Raw genomic sequence first — 6,034 nt, forward strand, 5'->3', positions numbered from 1 at the left:
GAGCCAGTAGATGTTGAAGCCCAAATTCTCCGCAGAGCTCTCCGCCGGGAGAGAGTGATTAGAGCGCGTTTGGACATTTTATCATTTCCTGATGATTTCCTGTGTGAACGTTACCGTTTTTCAGCACAATCTATAATTTATTTGGATAACATCCTCAGGCCTAATATTGCTCATGTGACACATCGCGGACATCCTCTCAGTTCTGTACATATTATTTGTATTGCACTTCGGTTTTTTGCAAACGGGAGCTTTCTGTATAATATAATAACTAACACTTTTTTAAACATTTGTAATTCCTTTTGTGTATAATTTTATATTGTTGTTAATAATAAATTAATTAAAGCAACAAAACAACCTGAAGAGCCGGTTCGGAGCCGAAAGAGCCGGCTCTCTAAAAAGAGCCGGAAATCCCATCACTAGTCCAAACCGACATCATGACCAGCAGCTTTACAGCTGTGGCTCCAGCAAACATCAGCTGATACGAGAAGGTAATATTAAATAAATTCTAACAACAGCTGATCAAGCTTAAACGTGCTGCTGTTGTTTAGGGGGAGAAGAGAGAAGAAAAGGCAGTCGTGCAGCAACAACACAGAATAACTCCAGCTTTGTGTCTTTTTTTCATTCTAGCTGAATTGGTTAATCCACCACCTTTCATTGTTTATACCATTACAAAAACAAGCAAACATAAAAATGAAAAATCACCATCGGCCCACCGGGTAAATGCCCGGTGGGCCCAATGGCCAGTCCAGCTGTGCGGTCAGCTGGTGGGTAACAGGCATCTCCAAAAAATATGTGATGTCTTGATGAATCGAGCAGATGTGTTTATTCACCATTTTAGTTATTATTAATCTCTCTTCCACAGTGTGGAAACTGAAGGCACTGAGGTACTAACTTAGATGACCATCGTCACATGATTGGTGCTGCTGTGAGAGATGGGTTAAGTCAGATTAAACTAGCAGCCTGATTTGTTTTCTTCCTACAGCATTAAGAGGTTTGTCCAGAGGAAAATTACCTAGCTGGGATTAAAGCTGACCTCAGATCAGCTGGAGCTGTGTGCAGACCTGGGCTTCGGGTCACACGATTTGGCTTTAATTATCTGAGATTTGGAGGTTTTATCCCTGCGAGGCAGCGAGGATTATCACATTAAAGGCTGGAGCAGCATTTAGAAGCAGAACATCAGTTTGTCTCCAGAATCAACTAATCTGAGCTGCTCTGATCCACTTCCTATCGTTCACCCTCTCAGCAGACTGCATGCTGGGATGCCATTCACAATGCTATGTAGAGGGATGAACATGCTAATAGATGCTAATGGTTCTTGTAATCGACGACCGGCAGCTGCAAGGGGACAAAAGCAGTGGGGTCTGAGGGGACTTTCAGGCCTGCTCATTCTGAGACATGATGTGAGATAAAGCACAGGAACAATATTGAAATGGTAATTTGTTTTGCTTATTGTGCACCAAACGCATGTGAGGTCACAGCAGCCAACACTTGAGGATGCAAACGTGCGAGACCACACAAGCTCAGGCTCACAACAAAGTGACGATTTTGTTGTGTTCATTTTACCCGTGTGACTCAGATGAAGCTGTTAGAAACAGGAAAATATTTGGAGCGTTGCTGCTGCAGATGAGTGACTTTCAGGCTGTTTTCACTTCTTCATTTTAATACATCAGGATCAAAGGCTCAGTGTAGCTGCTGAAATGCATCGTGGGAAACACAGCATAAGCAGGATAAAGCCACCCAACAACGACCATTAAAACCATGCAGCAACAAACTAAACACTCCTGTCTGACAAATACACTCACACACCAGCTACAAACACACAAACACCTGAAACTGTGCAGCGACAAGAGCCAATCAGTTTATTGCAAAATAAAAATATTAAAATAATGCAATAAAAATTAAACAGAAGGTGAAATGATTCATACCCAGGTAAAAAAAAGAAAGTATGTATACAAATACGCACACACAAACATTTGTATTTATATATACACACACACACACACACACACACACACACACATATATACACACATATGTGTGTATATATATGTGTGTGTGTGTGTGTGTATATATACACACACACACACACATATATATAATATATATATATATGTGTGTGTGTGTGTGTGTGTATATACACACACACACACACACATATATAATATATGTGTGTGTGTGTGTGTGTATATACACACACACACACACACACACACATATATATATAATATATGTGTGTGTGTGTGTGTGTGCGTGTGTAAAAGCATTTCAGTTCTGCTGAGCCAAATAAGACAGGTCAGGGTGAAGAAGTGACAGCCAAAGAAAAGCTTACCACAAAACGGAGAAGTTATGACAAATCAGACTATAAGGCAAAAAGAAAGTGCAGCTTTATGGTTTCATGGACAAAAGAATTTCTGTGGCTGCAATATGACGAGCTAAATAACCAGGGCTGCACATAAGTGGTCCGCAGGTGCGCATTCGCTGTCAAAATAAAAAACACGCACAAGGGTTAGGGTTAAATTTAAAAACTGTACTTTTGAGTTAAAATATATATTTATAATTTTAATAAATGACAAATTAAAAATGCTTGAACATTTTTTTTTATCGAAAAAATATCGAACCGTGACACCAAAGTATCGAACCGAACCGTGAATTTTGTGTATCGTTGCACCCCTAATATAAATATATATATATACACACACACACACACACACACACGTGTATGTGTATATATATATATATATATATATATATATACACATATACATATATATACACATATATATACATACATACATATATAATAATTTAACTAAATTAAAATAAAGACAATGTAAAAGGTGGAATAGCTAAAAGTGTGAGCTAAAAATAATGGATTAAATATTAAATATTGTAGGAACTGACGTTAACAGACAAATGGTTCTAAAACAATTACCGTATATCATCATTATCAGCTGTTAGCTGCAGTGCTGCTAGTTCTATCACACAAGCCACACTGCACACATGGGGACATTTAGCCGAACTTACCTTAAAAACTGAATCAGGTGTGTTCAGGTGAACTCTGAACCCTGAACGTCAGCTTTCGGTGGCTCTGGACTTCATAATTTAAAATCTCTTATTGTACTTTAGAATACAGTTAGCATAGTTTATAGTAAAAAATCTTTTGATTGTTGGTGGGAGCACTTAAAGCTTCAAAGAGCTTAAAAGTGCATTATTATTTTTATCATTTGTATGAAGTATTGATGGTTCCTGTGGTAGAAAAACATCTTAAACAGGCCATTTCAGTTTTTAACAGCCCCTGGCTCGAGGGCCGGTGTCCTGCAGGTTTTAGATCCCACCCTGGGTCAACACACCTGAATCACACGATGAGTTCATTACCAGGCCTCTGGAGAACTTCAAGACATGTTGGGGAGGTCATTTAGCCGTTTAAATCAGCTGTATTGGATCAAGGGCACATCTAAAACCTGCACCCTGGACTAGAACAAGGCTCAACAAACACAGCCATCACTGCAGAGCTGACCAACCTACCCTACCAACATTTTAAAGTTAAGCTGTGAAATCCTGTTTTAAAATATGTTGGCCTTCTAAATAATGCGTTTCATATGTCACAGGCTCATCGGTCCCACACGGCCTGTGTCACATCATTTAGAAAGGCTTGTCTGGCCGGGTCATTCTGATCGATGTGGAGTCGCAGCTGATGCTGACTCGTTGTCTTTAACAGCTGCTCACACCTAAGCCATCCCTAATGCGAGAGCTGTGCTCTGCTCAACTTTCTTTGGAAATTAAATGTTAACACTGCCTCAGTTTGCCTTCTCTTTCTTTGCCAACATCAACAGTTACATTGGGACAAAAATGTATTTAGTCGGCCACCAGTTGTGCAAGTTCTCCCACTTAAAAACATGAGAGGCCTGTAATTTTCATCATAGCTATACCTCAACTATGATGAGAAAAACAAATCCAGAAAATCACAGTCTGACTTTTAAAGAATTTATTTCCAAATTATGGAGGAAAATAAGTATTTTGTCAATAACAAAAGTTCATCTCAGTACTTTGTTTTATACCCTTTGTTGGCAATGACAGAGGTCAAACGTTTTCTGTGAGTCTTCACAAGGTTTTCACACTGTTGCTGGTACTTAGGCCCATTCCTCCATGCACATCTCCTCTAGAGCTGTGTTGTTCTGGGGCTCTCGCTCGGCAACAACTTTCAACTCCTCCAAAGATTTTCTATGAGGCTGAGATCTGTAGAGTGGCTCGGCCACTCCAGGACCTCCAAATGCTTCTTACAAAGCCACTCCTTCGCTACCTGGGTGGTGTGCTCGGTATCATTGTCATGCTGAAAGACCCAGCCACGATTCACCTTCAGTGCCCTCACTGATGGAAGGTTTTCATTCAAAATGTCACGATACATGGTCTCATTCATTCTTTCCTTTACACGGATCAGTGGCCCTGGCCCTGTGCAGAAAAACAGCATGAAGCATGATGTTTCCACCCCCGTGCTTCACAGTAGGTATGCTGTTCTTTGGATGCAACTCAGCACACAACAAGTAGTTTTTAACAAACAGTTCTATTTTGGTTTCATCTGACCATATGACAAATGCTCTGTAACAAACTTCAGACGGGCTTGGAGATGTACTGGCGTGAGCAGGGGGACACGTCTGGCGCTGCAGGATTTGAGTGAGTTACTGACGGTGGCCTTTGTTTCTTTGGTCCCAGCTCTCTGCGGGTCGTTCACGAGGTCCTCACGTGTGGTTCTTGTGATCATTTTGACCCCACAGGGTGAGATCTTGCGTGGAGCCCCAGATCGAGGGAGATTATTGGTTGTCTTGTATATCTTCTGTTTTCTAAAAATTGCTTCCACAGTTGATTTCTTCACACCAAACTGCAGATGCAGTCTTCCCAGCCTGGTGCAGGTCTACAATATTGTTTCTGGTGTCCTTTGACAGCTCTTTGGTCTTGGCCACAGTGGACTTTGGAGTCTGACTGTTTGAGGTTGTGGACAGGTGTCTTTATACTGATAACGAGTTCAAACAGGTGCCATTAACACAGGTAACGAGTGGAGGACAGAGGAGCCTCTTACAGATGTTACAGGTCTGTGAGAGTAAAAATTTTGCTTGTTTGTAGGCGACCGAATACTTATTTTCCACCATAATTTGTAAATAAATGGTTTAAAAACAAAACAAAAAGACAATGTGATTTTCTGGGTTTGTTTTTCCTCATCGTGTCTCTCATAGTTGAGGTATAGCTATGATGAAAGTTACAGGCCGCTCATCTTTTCACAATTGGTGTCTGACTAAATCCTTCCACTGTACCTGGTTTACAAATGAGCTGTGCTGGAGTCCGTGAGGGACGATTAAACAGCTGTGCATTATTTGTAAGGGTGAAAGTCTGTTCTTGTTTTAGAGTGTTGCTGCTGCGTGGTCGTGGAATAACCAGAAAAATGGTCCCAACTGGGAAAACATGAATGCAGAGTCGATTTGTAAATGCAAACCTATATTTAAACAGGACAGTGGAGGCCAAATAATCCTCAAATCCTTCCTATGATGCAGCTCAAGACTGCCCTTGGGGGGGTGGGGGTCGCTGCCTTGCTCCAGGGCATGCTGGGAAAGTGGTAGTGTTCCCATGGTTTCTATATTTGATTGTGATAACGGGGACATTAATGCAGCTGCTGAGGTCAGCGTGCTGCTTCTTTGTACCGTTTCTACATCAGGACAGATTTTGGTCAGCGTCACATTAAATTGACAAGTATGTGAGTGGAGTTTGGTCTGGATCCTCTCGAGCTGATTTCACATTAAATCAATCAGGATGATGTCATATTAGCAGAGATGTGAACAGACTTCCTGTTCTGTGTCACACGGCGCTGGGTCACGACCTCTGTGTGGACATAGGACTGAAGTTTGTTTTCAAACAGCTGAAGACAAAGGAAAACAACTTCCTGCCAACAATATCCTGAACAATGCAGTCGTGTCTGCTCCAACCAGAGAAGCAGCAACTTCAGTTTTCTCCTTTGTTACTGATCAATAAAAGCATTAAACAGTCC

The sequence above is a fragment of the Maylandia zebra genome, linkage group LG14 (assembly GCF_041146795.1).
Source record: "Maylandia zebra isolate NMK-2024a linkage group LG14, Mzebra_GT3a, whole genome shotgun sequence".
NCBI classification, from domain to species: Eukaryota; Metazoa; Chordata; class Actinopteri; order Cichliformes; family Cichlidae; genus Maylandia; species Maylandia zebra.